General features: G+C 41.5%; 4 non-coding genes across 4 annotated transcripts; 3 read left to right on the forward strand and 1 right to left on the reverse strand.

The window, feature by feature from the left end:
- Positions 1-3,903: 3,903 nt before the first annotated feature.
- trnav-cac (transfer RNA valine (anticodon CAC)) lies at positions 3,904-3,976 on the forward strand. Its single transcript has one exon. It is a non-coding gene; the product is annotated as a tRNA-Val (tRNA).
- Positions 3,977-7,606: 3,630 nt separating this feature from the next.
- On the forward strand, positions 7,607-7,679 carry trnam-cau (transfer RNA methionine (anticodon CAU)). The gene has a single exon. It is a non-coding gene; the product is annotated as a tRNA-Met (tRNA).
- A 1,245-nt stretch (positions 7,680-8,924) lies between these two features.
- On the forward strand, positions 8,925-9,012 carry trnay-gua (transfer RNA tyrosine (anticodon GUA)). The gene is given in 2 exon segments: positions 8,925-8,961; positions 8,977-9,012. It is a non-coding gene; the product is annotated as a tRNA-Tyr (tRNA).
- Positions 9,013-12,605: 3,593 nt separating this feature from the next.
- On the reverse strand, positions 12,606-12,677 carry trnae-uuc (transfer RNA glutamic acid (anticodon UUC)). Its single transcript has one exon. It is a non-coding gene; the product is annotated as a tRNA-Glu (tRNA).
- Positions 12,678-14,526: the final 1,849 nt, after the last annotated feature.

Here is a 14,526-nt window from a genome sequence, read left to right on the forward strand (position 1 = left end):
TACTGCCGTACATAAGTACTTTCCTACTCCCCCTTTGTTTCTGAAACAGGACACTGTTTAGGGTGTGATCAGAGAGATCCAGGGCTTCCAGGATGAGAACAGGGAGAATAGTCCACCCCCTTTGGGAGTTTCAGGTAGTAGTAAACCCCAATATATATCCGCCCCAGGGTGCAGTGCCTGTGTGGTCCTGTTTTCCGCTAGTAGCCACTGTCCATCACTCATCAGTCCGTTCACAAAGCAGTTATGCGAATCACCATTAGGAAAGGTCAATATCACTCCCTCCGGGCTGCACAGGTCTGATGCTCCCATCTTAATAAATAAGTCTCTTCCCAGCAGGTTAGTAAGGGAGTGCTCAGAACAGACGAACTGAGTGTCAACACGAAGTGGAACGGTGAGTGGTAGTTTTGTTGTTATCCCAGAGAAACCTACTAGCTCAACAGCTTGTGATGACATATCCGTAGCCTCCACCGTGGTGGTTAAGGTGGAGTAGGTGGCCCCTGTGTCCACCAAAAAGGGCAGCTGTTTGTTTTTGACCTGGATTGTGATCATTGGGTCTGCCCTCCCAATGTCAGGTCCTCTCTGTGGGCCTCGTCAGTACAGGTTCTCCTCCTCTTGGAAGAGGTCCTGCTGGACCAGGTGGTGCCATAGCCGGGTTGGGAGCCTGATGTGCACCTCTGGGTGGGCCTCCAGGCCCACGGCGCCTGTTTCCTCTCGGATGGCCGCCCGGAGAGCATTGATAGTACATGGGACACTCTCTGACCAGGTGTTCTGGTTGGCCACAGCCGGTGGTGGTGTGGTGAGGGAACCCAAGGAAGCACTGGGAACAGGTCAGGATTGTCACTGGCCTTTAGAGCAGGTTGTTGTACTGACTGCTTGGTCTTTTTGTCTTTCTGTTTCTCCTGATTAACCTCCTCCCTGGCTTTTCCCAGCTGTAGCTTTAAAAGTTACTTTTAAAGGTCCTGAACCGTTAAATTCTCTTGCTCCTCCTTATCCTGTGCGCTTTGCAGGTGATGGAGGAAGTGCCTCTCCCATACAGCTGAGTCACTCCCTGGTATATCAGGATTACCAGCCATGCTGTCCCTCACGGACTTGGGAGCCCCTCCCATCACAGCCTTCCGGAAGAGTTCCTCCTGCATCTTATCTGAGTGGGGATGGACTCCGGCGGAGTTAGTCCATTCCTCCTTACACCGAGAGGCTGGCCTCTCTCCGGCCTTAGGGGCAAATGTGAAGAGGTGTGCGGCCCCAGCCGGGGCCGGGACCTTTGCACATATTGCTTTCCCAATTGGAGTGGCAAGCTCAGTGAATGGGGTGTGATCTGGCAGCTGTGTGCATCTAGCACTTTCTTCAATTTGATTTACGTTAATTTCCTGGGAATACATGAAAGGGCAGCCTGGTATATTGAATATAAGTTATGTCTGAGCCCTCCACCCCTGTTCAGGGAGGGTTTTTCTACCTGAAGATGTATGGCTTCTCTGATTCCTCTCTCAAACCATCTGTCTTCTCTGTCCAAAATATGGACATGACTGTCTTCAATGAGTGTCCTGTGTCCTTTACATGGATTTACACTTTATTTACACTCTGAATTCTGACTTTTCTTAGCAGTGTTGGGTGAAATCCATTTGAAATCAGCTTTCTGATTTTATTTTATATTTTTAATCCCAGTAACTAAGCTGATAATAAAAAAAGAAAATACATCCATCATCTATAGTGTTTATTCTTATCAAGGGTAGCAGAGTTCTGAATCCAGTCCCAGCTGACACTGAGCGAGCGGTGGGGTACACCCTGGATGGATTTCCAGTCTATTAGAGCTCCATCTCATCTCATGCTGTTGCGTTTTAAGGGAATTTTATGGATACCAAGACTGTTGGTTAACTGAACTTCTGAAGCCCCAGTGGCCTAATGGATAAGGCACTGCCCTCTAAGCCAGGGACTGTGGGTTCAAGTCCCACCTGGGGTGGTTTATTTCTGACTGGGGCATACAAGCTAAGGGTCTTCAGACTCATACAGCCTCTGGGGGTCCACGAAGTCTACTTTGCCTGTACCTCCTCAAACATCCACAAATTCAGGGTACACTGACGAGTAGTGGGCAAAAACCTCCTACCAGTGGACATAGAGAAGTTGAAATGGTCATCCCACATATTGCTGTACTGTATGCATTATACTCTGTATACATTACAATCATCACTTTATAAAAAGGGTAGATGTGTTATTTTCTTCTAAGTTTATAATAATCAGTATTTGAAATGCTCAGACTGGGCAGCAAAAGAGAGATGAGCTCACAACACAGGTTGAGAAGGAAAAGTTTTATATTTGATCTGTAACTGGTAATGTGTTAAAATCAGCACCTTAAAGTGGACTAACTAACATAAGCAATGCAGCCTATTTAATAGGTAAGTTCTCTCACAGAACAGAAGGACATTCATCTGCTGTTTTGTCTATGAAGTATTTCAACTCAATGAGACTTCCAGAAATTAGCTGTTGTTGTACTTTGTCACTCTTCAATCAATGGCACTGACACTACATCATTTTATAGCTTTTTTATTTTGGAACAAATTTTTAGAGATGGACTTTTGCTGGAGAATTTAGTTCACTGAACAGGAACTGACGAATATGAATCCTTTATGAAACAGGAGAATGGAGAGAGGAGACAGGTTCTTGCATGTTCCAGTGTCTCTGGAAAAATTCAGACAATGTGGAATAAGGGGAGATATTTTTTAAGAGTAACTACAGGTGGTGCTGTGGTTTAGTTTGTTAAAGCACCCAGCAGTGCCTCAATAATAACTCTATTCTTAATCTCAGGATTAGGGTTAGGTTTGAGCCCCACTTTGGGTGGTGGTGATTCTACAGGAGAGCTCCATGTGTTGAGAAGAGTTGATGTGACTTCAGGGGGGTAATAGGAGAAAGTACAGGCTGATCTGGTCCATTTCATAATGTAGAAGAGCTTGACCACAATTGTTAGTCAGAGAAGAGTTGAACCTCTGCTTCTACCTGGACTTGAACCAGGGACCTTTTCGCGTGTGAGGCAAATGTGCCTTTTTTATGATTTTAAAGATGACACTTTGAATACAAAAAACCACAATAAATACACATGCTGAAATATAAACAACAGCACTGGTGATTGCTAGCCTGGCCAGCCCGATCTAATCCTTAATTAACAAAAGAATGTGGTTCTGGAACCCCTGCCATAGGAAGTCTTTTCCTCCAGCTTCAAAAGAGCTGGGCCAATCATTGCTGCTTATCTGCAATGGGGTGGGCTCTACAATCCATCATCCGACCAGATTTAAACAAATCTTGCCCATATGCACTGACTTGTTCGTAACTTTGCTCAATGACATTCCTAACTCTGCAAAGCTTTCTACAACTGGCTATTGCTGTTTACTCCATTCAAAAATATGCACAGAACTGGTGATAACACTGTGTATTCTCATGTTTTTACAACAAAAACAATAACAGTCATTCACTAGCATCTCTAGGCTACTGCACATGTCATATTGTTTGTTTCTGATTGGTTTATTCTGCAACCATTGTCCCACCTCTTGGAAACTGATCTCTACTGAAGAGATTCCAGACTAATCCTTTGTATAGAAGAGAAAAAGAGTTAGTCTGGCTGGCCGGGATAGGTGACCGTACTAACTTGCAAAAAACAAAGGATTCACTTTCTAGCTCGTACGAACCAGTCGGTGGTGTCAGTTAGCGTCAAGAAATGCTGCTTTCATCACAAGGTCTGTGGCCTACAGCCATACCATCCTGCAAGAGCCTGATCCTGTCTGATTTTAGTGGCTAAACGGGTCCGACTTAGTTAGTATTTTAATGGCAGACTGCCTGGGAATACCAGGTTCTTTAGGCATTTTCTCTATTGTGCCTTAGCTTGAAAAAGGCAGTGCTAATAAGACTCTTGTATTAGTTTCTGTAGTGTAGTGATCATCACGTTCGCCTCACACGTGAAAGGGCCCTGTTTCAAAACCAGGCAGAAACATAGTTTATGCTGTTGCATGTCAGTCTGAGAAAACTCTGAGCCTGAGCCTACCAAAGGTAGCTGTCAACCAACCTCTTTGCAGCTTCATTTGATGTGCTGAATTACTAAAGCCTAAGCTGGAACCCTGCATCAACACAATCTGCACTTACTGTCCTCACGAACGTGGTTGGTGGCTACTGTCTGAAAAACTGCACAGTGTGAGCTGTGCTTCCATCTATGCCTGCTCAGCCTCCTCAGAGAAGCTCATGTCGGTGGACCTGAAAGGAGTTGGAGTGCATGACACTGGCCAGAGACTTTGTGGAGTGGCCTCAGCCTAACCACCTGCTCCTGAACGTGGATGAAGGAGCTCATCATAGACTTCAGGAGGAGGACACCACAACATTCAAGTGAAGGCAGCTATGCTCACCACTACACCACCATCACTGTCAAAACACTGACTTTTCTCCTCTGGGGCGAAGGCTGAGGTGTGGAATGGAGGGAGGAGGAGGAGGAGCAGAAGAGAAGGAGGAGGAGGTCCATCAGAAAGAAAGAGAAGTTGAAACCTTTAGCTCCTTGATCTCCTTTGACTCTGTAATAACACGAGGACCAGGTGTAACAGAAAGTGGCATTTAACAGCTCAGAGCGGGGTTTAAGGACCTCGTCTGGCATCACGTGACCTTCATCATAACATGCTGAAGGTCTGAAGTAAGTCTTCGTGTCAGCATGGAACAACAGATTTGGAAATCCCATTGGTGAAGCTGGGGATGGGATGGACAATGATCAGTCTGCAGAGGATATGGATGCAGCGGGGGGGTTGGAGGGGGCACCAATGAAGGTGCTGTTGAGAGGGGATCCTTGGCTGATGAGGAGTCCGCTCTCTCAGAGGAACCTTTGGCTGTTCAGAAATTATGCCAAAACAAGAAATTGTTTTGGCATAATTTCATTGAAATTATCAATGAACTGCACCCCTCTTATCTCACAGGCCTTGGACAGCCATGTGTTCAATGCAAGAAGCCAGATGAATTTTGGTGTTTTGAGATGACCTGGGGGAGGAGAGCTACTGTATGAGTGACCATGGCACAGTGTATAGTACAGTGTAGCATTTTGGTCAACATAGCACTTATTATTGATAGCAGGTTTTGCCTTCCTACCACTGGGTCTGAACAGAAATGTGTCATGAAGTCCGTTTTCAGATTCCAGAGCAAGAACCTGCATTTGTAACACACTGATTTACTGAAGATATATCCGGCAGTTTTGGCACAATGTGTTTTCTTTTCCAGACATGTTGAAAAATAAACTTTCCATGGCTTAGTCGCTCAATAGGCCAGATTAGTTGTTGAAAAGAAAAGTAAAATCCTCACTAAAATTCTAAGTGCAGTTAAAAAAGGGGTAAAAAATGTTAAAAATGTAATTTCATTCAGTGAAAATAAATGGAATCAAAAGGAATAAAGGCAAAGTAAAACTGGGAGAAGTAGGAGAAGCAGAAAGGCGTCTGCACTCTTCAGAAGCAAGAAGCAGAAGCGTGTCCTGTTCCTCACTGGAAACATCAACAATTGTTTCTTTTTTCTTTTTAACCAGGTCCAGCAGGGCTCATTAGCACCTCCTTTTACTGGCTAAGGCGCAATAGAGAAAATGCCTACAGAACCTGGTATTCCCAGGCAGTCTCCCGTTAAAATACTGACCGAGTTCCTCTGTTTATCTTCTGAGATCAGAAAGGATCAAGCTCTCACAGGATGGTATGACTGAAGGCCACAGACCTTGTGATGAATGCAGCATTTCTTGATGCTAACTGATACCACCGACTGGTTCGTACTAGCTAGAAAGCAAATGCTTTGTTTTAGTTAGTACATTCACCTGTGCTGGCCAGCCATAGTAATTGTGTGTGAACCCAGGAGCTTCTGACAAAACTCTGTTATTCTCCACATTGTGGTAAAATCAACTGACAACTGAGACACAATGTGACGGGTTCAGTATTTGATGCTCTGGTTGACTTTCAGTTCGTAATCGCCTGCAGAAAACCTCCATGGTCTGTGCGTAAAACCAGTGCAGACACGTTTGCGCCCGGGCTGACCCATCTAATCTGTACTGACGTGTTTGTGTGTCTGCGTCCATTACTGTGTTTTCATGTTCATGCACAAATGAAAAACCAAGTAAATAAGGTTTTAATAAAAATGTCACATTATACATTTTCTTTGTAGTTTGTCATTTTGTCGTATTTTAAAGTCTGTAAAGGAAAAACAAAGCAGCAATATTTCAACATTTTATGGATGTGACTGCTCCTGTTAAAGACAAAGTGATCAGGAACAGGCAGAAATAACGACTCAGGGCACAGAAAAGGGAGTGAACCAAAATGGCCTAAATCACAGCTTCAGGTTCATTATGACATTTAGAAACAGATGTTGTGTGTGTTCAATGATTAGCCAGTTATTCAGCTAATGTTTTGGTGGTCGGTGACCAGCCTATCAGACAGTGGTTCTGTATATTTGCTAAACATTTGTTGAGCTTGTGATGAAAATAATTAGACATTGTCAAGTCAACAGCTACTTCCTGCAGATAGTAGAACTTCCTCATCTTGGCCTGATCCCTGTTGTAGCAATGCTGAGGTTCATGCTGTTTTTGACCAGCCTCATTAAAAGAACAATATTGTGAGTCCAGTGGACACTTAACACTTCCAGTGAGCTGTTGGATTCACTGTAATCATGAGTTAATGAGGACTGAATAGAATCATTAACATTCGTTCTGACATGGGGCAAGTTTGGGTGTAGCCTCATTAGCATTTCAGCTTTCTGTGCTTTGAACAAACCGGTCTAAAAACAGGTCAATAAGTCAAGGTAGGAGCATACCAAATGGGCTAAGGGTTTGGGCACAGTACATAAATAATGAAACTAAAGGTTGAGTCATGGCAATTGAAAGTCCAGTTGCCATGACTCAACCTTTAGATAACTTCCCCTGGACAACTGAGGATCTTCACACACATAATGAGAACAAATAATCTCTGGGGTAGACACCGACATATGAAAAGCTGAAACAAGTTCATGCAGGAATTGTTGGTGGCACAGAGTGAATAGCCAGTGCCCTGTCTGCCCTCAATACCACAACTGCAGCATTGGTTGCCCACTGTGTTTGCACGGTGTGAGTGTGTGTGTGTGTGTGTGTGTGTGTGTGTGTGTGTGTGTGTGTGTGTGTGCACTTGGGTGGGTTAAAAAGCACAAATACTCACTGTACTTGGCCAGATAAGTCACTTTCACTTTCACTTGCTTCACCTTAATGTTGCAAGGCAGTTGGTTGGTGCTGCTCTTCATTGAACTGGTTAAGTATGATGGGCTCTTCATCCTCTTTGGTTCTTCCCTGGAACTAAACAAGCGCATTACTCACTATACATGCAGTTTGTGCGGTTAAGAAAAGAGACTTGGCGTCTAGTGTTCAGTTTATGTATCTGTGGAAAAGTTCAACACCAAACCACTGTGTGCTTCCTTTAATGTTTTGTATCAATACTAAAAACTGTATATAAAACTGTAATAGGCTCCAGCAGATCCCTGTGACCCTAATTAGGAATAAGTGGGTGTAGATCATGGCTGGATGGATGGATAAAAACTGTACATAAGCTAAATTATAAGTATTTGACTTGTGTCTATTGTTGCAGCTTTTTTTGCCTCATTGGTGCAGTTGGCAGCACGTCAGTCTCATAATCTGAAGGCCGTGAGTTCAAACCTCACACGAGGCAGGGGTTTCTTTATGGTTCATCTAGAACAGGAGGGTGCAACCTTGTTCCTTCACCTTTATACTAGTGATTGTCTGTATCAGATGTGTTTAGCCAATCAGAAGCTGTACCATCCTGTCTCAGATAAGGGCGGATGACTAATTAAGTAGGTTCTGATGGCCCACACCTGATCCAGTTAGTCAGCAGTGGGTGCACCATTTATATTTGGAAAACAAGCAGTGCAGTTTTTCTTGAGGAACATAAGTGCCAACCACCCATCTACACCTGTGTGCAGTCATATATATTGAGGATATAGTTAGAAATCAGACTGCTGAAGAGCTTCAGCTTATTAAGCAAACCAAAATGCATCACTGCAAGTCATGTGAAAGTTCCATCTGCTATGGGTTAAACTACTGGTGCAAGAATGAAACATGAACAAAAGAAGAAGTTTATGTTATGCTACTTAGTGATTTTCTGAGAAGAAAGCCAGAACTCCTAGCAAAAAAATCTGAATTTTGAGAAAATTAAAAATTATATATTAAAAAACAGATCTGTTTGAAAAACCGAGGTCAGAAAAAGTCCAAACTAGCTCAGTGTGTAGGAAAAAACATAGTTCCAGGTCTTTCTGAATCCATGAAAATACGACAGTCTGGCAAATTGTAAACTGATTATGGATCTGATCATTAAGTGTGGGGGATTAGCTCAAGTGGTAGAGGCTTGCTCATGAAGAGGTAGTGGGATCGATGCCCACATTCTCCACAAGTCTTTAAAGCCCAATCTTAAGACTTCTGTATTATCAGATATCTGGTTTCATATTTGTACAACATGTATGAACTCAGTCCAGACAAAGACAGCAGAATGTGTTATAGACAGAGTGAGTGTGAACTGCCAAAGTGCTGTCATCCTTTCACTCCTGCTTTCCTGACTGACATGTTTTCCATAAGCAGAAGTACAGGAGCCAAGGAGCAGAACAGATGAGGTGGATGGAAAATACCTCAGAAGAGTAGTAAAAACTTTGGACACAGTGATGGTGGTGTAGTGGTGAGCATAGCTGCCTTCCACACAGGGGCCAGTTGTATATAGGAGTCATAGCCAATGAAACTGCAGCATTGTTGATGCTGTCCAAGGTGCTCAGTTGGTAGAGTGGAGGACTGTAGGTTGAAGTGACAGTTATCCTGCAGTTAAGAAAAGAGCTTTGGTATCAAATGTGTAGTTAAGTGTCAGTTTATGCATCTGTGGAAAAGTTCAACACCAAACCGCTGTGTGCTTCCTTCAATAGCTCAGTTGGCAGAGCGGAGGACTGTAGGTTGAAGTAGCAGTTATCCTTAGGTCACTGGTTCAACTCCGGCTTGAAGGAATATTGTTTAGGTTTTGTGTTCTGTGTATCTGCTGACATAGGATGGATGTGAAATCAAGAGCTGATGACACATTCGATGTGTATTGTAATGTCAATTGCTGCATCTGTGTAATAGTAGATTTTAGTTGCAAACCCATGACCTTCGTGTTGTGAGGAAACAGTGCAACCACGTATCCACCATGGCATGTGGCAACAACAGACTGGTAAAAAATGTACAGCATCTCATTTTATGCAGGTCATACAACTAATCACAGATAGTTACTATTGGAATATACTGATTATTACAGACATTCACTGGAGAATTTAATTCACTGAACAGGAGCTGACAAACATGAATCCTTTATGAAACAGGAGAATGGAGAGAGGAGACAGGAAGGAAATATGAACAGGGACCGTCCTTCTGGACTTTCTAAGCTCAAGAGCCAAAATCAGTTCTTGCATGTTCCAATGTCTAAAACTCAGACATTGTGGACTAAGGCAGATATATTTTAAATGTGCTTGTAAGTGGTACTGTGACTTAGTTGGTTAATGTGCCTGTGTAGTAAACAGGAGATCTTGTGTTCAAACCCCAGCAATGCCTCAGTAATAACTCACTATAAACAAACCCAGATTTTTCTAAATAGCTAATTTAATAATCTTCTGAGCTCTACCCTGTACTTTGATAACATTCTCTGTCTCTCTCTTTGTAAAGTCATTTTCTACCTGAGTATGTACATGTAACAGCAACAACGTTGAATCACCTGCAAAGATATTCTGCATTAACCGAAATTATTCATACCCCTGGCAAATTCTGACTTAAAGTTACTTTTATTCAACCAGTTTTCAAGTTTTTTCTTGATTAGAAATGACACAATAATAATAATAAGACGATGTACAAGAGGCATCATTGTAAAGTCAGAAAGTGTGTGTGTGTGTGTGTGTCATAACACTGAGAGACCTTTGATCTCTTTAATGTCTAAACATTCTTGGACATGATGTTACAGAGACACCTTCAGAAGTGTCATTGACACAAGAAGCAGCTCGACTGCACAGGAGTTGTTCATCATTCATTGAAAGAGACAGAAACCATATAAGACAGAGAGAGAGAGACACATCTGCTGTAAAAATCAATCAGAGGAAATAACAGCACTGTTGCAACAACTTACAGACTTTCTTTAAGTCCAAATCTGTTAGTAGTTCATTTCACTGTTCAGTTTGGTAGTTCATGCATGGCATAGTTTTCCAGGTAATGTGTTAATTTCACAGGTTGATGAGTGTAAATGATTTGAAAAGAAGCCTCTGTGTATATACTACGTGGACATTCAGTGGGTAACAGTCAGTCTCTGTTGTTGCTGAAGGAGCTACCTGGCCTGGATGACTGTTGTGTTGCTGTTGTTGAGTTAGTCTGTTGCTGTTTCTGTCTACAAAGATGTAAAAAAAAAACTATATTATATAAATATTTTAGTATTAATACAAAATATTAAAGTGGTCACATCTGAGTCGGGCAGCCAAAAAAGAGCTCCAGCAGATCCTTGTGACCCTGGTTCAGGAATAAGTGGGTATAGAAGATGGATGGGTCACATCAATGTAACAGGAATATATTGCATTGTGAATATTGTATTTTATTAATACTGTATATTAATATTGTAATAATATTGCATATGATTCCACTTTAATTACTTTCATTTGGGTGTGTTTGGGCAGCCCCTCTCAGTAGCTGGTAGTGGTAATTGCCCAGCGCACAGTGAGCATGTTGACATTTCATGGTCAGATCAGGTGTCATGATGTGAAGACATCAGCTTGTAGGAGGAGCAGAGGCATTGGTGATGAAATGGAAGCGTTCCTGCGTGCCATGTGTGAGATCTGGCTTCGATTCTCGGACAGTGCAGAAGTGGTTTGAAATTGCCATGTGTCAGCACTTAGTTGTTATAGCTTTCTAGGCTGCTGTGCAGGGGACTTGGATGTTTGAAGCAAACCTATTAACCTCTACACTACAGGAGCACAGCTGCATGTTTTCAAGATATCTCTCAGATCTCCTTTATGATTTCCTAAAGATGACACACATTTGGATCATTTGAATTTAGCTTCTCCAAATAAGTGCCGTATGGACTTATTGTACAATTCTGTATTTTACAGCACCATGTTCTGATACCAAAGGCTGTGTCAGTTTCTGTACTGTAGTGGTCCTCGTGTTTGCCTGATAAGTGAAAAGACCCTGGTTTGGAACCAGGCAGAAAAAGAGGTTGTTTATTGACTGTTGAAGAAAACTCGGCCTGAGCTTACCAATGTTAGCTGTGACCCAACGCAAGAATAAACAGCCTGACGGTGACACCACAGTTAAATCTACAGAGACAGTCCCCCAAACATCTTAAAGTATGTAACAACACAAAGTACAAATCAAATACTCATTTCACAGTTTCAGTATCAATGCAGATATACTGGTTTAGCTTCAAGGAAAGCAGGATGACAAGCATATCATACTTAACCAGTTCAACACAGATGCACAGTACTACAGTTGCAACCCTGAGATGTAGTGGGTGGGACTTGTTATGCTGTTTTGTAAAATACAAAATTATTTGGAAGCCTGGATGACAGGGTTAAGTCATGACATTGTTTGCAATACATAGCACTTCAGCTTCACTAGCTCAGTCAGTAGAGCATGTGAATTTTATTCTCAGGGTCAGGTAAAGCTGTAAGTTCATCCACTTTTTTGCAGAGTGACCTCACATTCTCCAAAATAATTTTTGGGAGAAATGGTTTAAATCTCCTACGTTTTTCTCGATGCTTCACTCCTGCTCTACAGCCCCTCCTGCGCCTCCTCAGGTCTTGGGGGATTTCAGGTTTTATACCAAGAAGCAGACTTGTTCCCTTGAGAGCTAACAGTTGCTTCCTTGTATAGATGCCACAGAAACGTATATTTTCTGATGCAGTTTCCATAATCTCCATATGTCTTTCCACAGGAAAGATTTCTTGAGACCATACAGCTGCATTCTTGTAATGTAGAGGTTGATACGTTTCGCCCCTGCAGCCTTGAAAGCTGGAAGACATAAGTGCTGCCATAAGAATTCTTCCATTGAACCACCAATGCTGTGTGAGACTAAAGGTCTTGGTAGACTACCCTAAATCCAATGGACCAATTGCAAAAAGGTCAACCACACAGGGCAACTGCTTTCCTAGTTAAATCTGCAGGCAAAAATGGAAATGTTTATTTTGGAAAGATTAATTTATCATTTCACTAAGCTTCATTATCCTATCTCGCAGGAATATTATTTACCTGGTTCACCATTTAAGTTCAGCAGGTTACACTATGAACTTATCACTAAAAAGCAAAGTTCAAGTTGATATAAAAGTCAGTTGCTTTGTAGATATTTGGTGTTCACAAGGTCCAACTGTGACTGTAGCTTTTCAAGTGTCAGGGAATGTTGTGAACCAATCAGATTTAAGACAAATCTTAACACATGCCCTCTCAGAGAATTTTTTCTGAAAGGGTGGAGACACTGAGCTTTGTTTAATAGCAGAATGTGTTATGTGCTGGAGTCTGGCATGAAGGGGTCATTGCTGCAACTGGAGACACTGCTCTATAACTGGGCATTTACAAGCTTATTAAACACAAGATCCCATACCGGGAGTTGAACCCGGGCCACTTGGGTGAAAACCAAGAATCCTAACCACTAGACCATATGGGACTTGAGTGTTGAGCAAGCTACTTAACAAAAAGAATATATATAAGATATAAAACATAAGACTGTAAATAATACTTTATTACAAGTAAACATGTGCAGTCGTCAAATTGTACCACAAAAATCTAATAATATGTATTTAATAATATAAATATAATGATCAATAAAGTTTCATGATTATATTGTATTTTGTTTGATTAATGTGATTCTGAAAATAAACTGAAAATTTACTGATAGACTGAAAATTTACTGATAGAAGACAATTTGATTTGTTGTTTAAAAAATCAATATTTCCATTTTATCTCTTTTTCAGCTCAGTTACAAATCAGACCTGTTTTTAGACTGGTTCGCTCAAAGCACAGAAAGCTAAAATGCTAATAATGAAATCAGTTCATTCCTGCTCCTGTCTAAACATGTTATAGCTAAACTGAATTCACTGTTTGTACCAGAGTTTAAATAGTGTCAAAGTACAACAAGTGAATTTGTTATTCCTTGGCCTAATATGTCACATGTAAAACACTGCCACACACAGTTTGTTGGAAGTACTCACCAAAAGTTGGGACACCTGTAGGAATTGTTTGCATCCATATTCAAGGCTCCATTTACTTCTACTGCTGCAAAGAAGATGGAAGTAGCTCAATCCCTGATTTCTGACATTTGCTTCATTTTCTGTGTAAAAGTGACTTTTTTAACCTCAGGCAGTACCAATAGAACATGTTTTGGACTTTTAATGTGAGGAAAGAAGGTCTTTTCCTGGGTTGCTGTGGCTCCGTTGCTTAAAGTACCTGTCTTATAATCTGCAGCAGAAACAAAGTTTGAAGTGAGTGGAAAACTTATCATGGATTGGAGATAAGGAGAACAGTTTTTTCTTTGAAAAAGATGAGGGTAGCTGATCATGGTCTGAAAGCTTGATGATGGAGGAACAAGTCCACTTGTTTATTAATGGTACAGTTATGTCTCCAGGTCCAAAGAACAGATGGGCACAGAGACTTAACTGTAACTCCAAAGTAGCTTATCAACCCAGAACCTCTTGCACCCTAAGCAAGAAACACTGTTAGACCAACAACTATCAACATAGCAGTAACATAGGGGCCTGCTGTCTTTCATATAAAATTAGGTTTATATTTCTATATACAAACTGTTACATTCAGAAAAACCTACATACAGATCAGTCTGACACAGGCACCGGGAATGACTGAACAAGATGTAGGAACAACCAAAAAAGGAGATTTAATGGCATAAAGTGTTTTTATTTTCAGTGTTGAAACAAGTGACAATATGACAAAGGGAAAATAGTGTGAGAGTAGAGGACGACTGGTTGAGCCTTAAAGAAATGAAACTAATAAAACAAAACAGACCTATCCAAACCAAACTATAATGGATAAACAAAAGGAAACAAAAAACAGCCAAAGGAAGAATAATTACATTTGGAAATTCGTTGTACATGAAGCCCATCATACAGAAGTATGACTACATACATAATGCAGCTCTACTGAGCAAGTATCTTACACTTTCCAGCAGTAGCAGAAGATGGACACATCAACCGAATGGTCCAGCATGTTATTTCTAAAATCCTAGAAAAAGCTGTCGCTAAGCAGCTATCAGACCACTTACACAGGAATGAACTATTTGAAGATTTTCAATCAGGATTTAGAGCACACCATAGTACAGAAACAGCACTGTTAAAAGTTACCAATGATCTTGTCTTAGCCTCAGATAATAGACTTGTTTCTATACTTGTCCTCCTAGACCTTAGTGCTGCATTCGACACCATTGACCACAACATCTTATTGCAGAGACTGAAGCATGTGACTGGTATCAGAGGAACAGCGTTACAATGGTTCCAATCCTATTT

This window comes from Mastacembelus armatus, unplaced genomic scaffold (assembly GCF_900324485.2).
Source record: "Mastacembelus armatus unplaced genomic scaffold, fMasArm1.2, whole genome shotgun sequence".
In the NCBI taxonomy this organism is placed as follows: Eukaryota; Metazoa; Chordata; class Actinopteri; order Synbranchiformes; family Mastacembelidae; genus Mastacembelus; species Mastacembelus armatus.